We start from the raw sequence: 1,418 nt of genomic DNA, 5'->3' as shown, positions 1-1,418 counted from the left end.
ATAGTCATAGATCTATTTTGCTTAATGTATGTATTGCACTTACCGAATAGGCACTATGTGTGCAACTTAAGAAATTCATAATAAGTTTATGAATTTCCGTATTGGCACTGTGTGTGCAAATTCATTATAAGTTTATAAATTTTCGTATTGACATTGTGTGTGCAAATTCATTATAAGTTTATGAATTTTCGTATTGGCACTATGTGTAACCTAAGAAATTCATAATAAGTTTGTGAATTTCCGTATTGGCACTGTGTGTGCAACCTAAGAAATTCATAATACGTTTGTGAATTTTCGTATTGGTACTATGTGTGCAACCTAAGAAATTCATAATAAGTTTTTGAATTTTCGTATTGTTACTATGTGTGCAACCTAATAAATTCATAATAAGTTTGTGAATTTCCGTATTGACACTATGTGTGCAACCCCACGCAATTCATAATGAGTTTGTGAATTATCGTATCGGCACTACGTGTGAAAAACCATAGAATTTATAATGAGTTGTAATAGTCAATTGGTATTTGGATTGTTATAATATACTTATGTTTAAAATTTTATCTCATTATTGTTATGCCTCACTAAGTGATTACTTAGCTTGTGTTAATTTCACACATAGGTATTAGTACGAGCGGAGTAAGGAGTGCAACTGACATCACAAATCAAGGGTCGCCTCATCAGTAACTGTACGACAACTATGTGTACTTTTGATGTTGTTAGTTGGCATGTAATAGAATTATGAAAATGCTCTAAAATATATTTGACTTATGATGATGTAAAATTTAATATATTCAAACTTTAATATTTGTTTATATATTATAAGTTAATGAACGTTTTATTATTATTGAACATAATGTTTTATGATTAGAAAACAAAATTTTAATGGTTTTTCAAAAGCGGAAAGTTTTAAAAGTTATGTGACATATGTGACTCGTGTACGGAAACGTATACGAGAAATGGATGCTACATTATTAATTAATTAAATTAATATAATTATAAAATAATATTTATTGCTAAATATTTTTAACCATTTAATAATAAATATTTAATCATTCATGAGTAACTTCTGACTAAGATAATCTAACTTTTAAAAGCATTTTCTATTTTAGAAATATTTTCACCGTATTGTAGACGGCCAATATTTAGTAGAGTAATGATTACAAAGTAGTATTTGTTCTAAATATTCGTATTCATTTGACAATGAATGCTCAATCACCATGTTACAGTTGATGATGCTCAAACCTATGACCTCTAAAAAGAATAATGATTCCTTTAACCACTAAGATAAATTGATTCGTACGCAAATGAAAATTTTAAAATACAACTCATTAATATAAGCATATATAAATGTTTAGAAACTATAAAAAGACCAAAGCTATTAAAAGATCATTAAAAATCAAAAATTAGAATAGAGCAAAGTG

Source organism: Hibiscus syriacus, unplaced genomic scaffold (genome assembly GCF_006381635.1).
Source record: "Hibiscus syriacus cultivar Baekdansim isolate YM2019G1 unplaced genomic scaffold, ASM638163v2 tig00110988_pilon, whole genome shotgun sequence".
NCBI classification, from domain to species: domain Eukaryota; kingdom Viridiplantae; phylum Streptophyta; class Magnoliopsida; order Malvales; family Malvaceae; genus Hibiscus; species Hibiscus syriacus.
The sequence above is the reverse complement of the archived record's forward strand: the minus strand, read 5'-3'. Positions refer to the sequence as shown.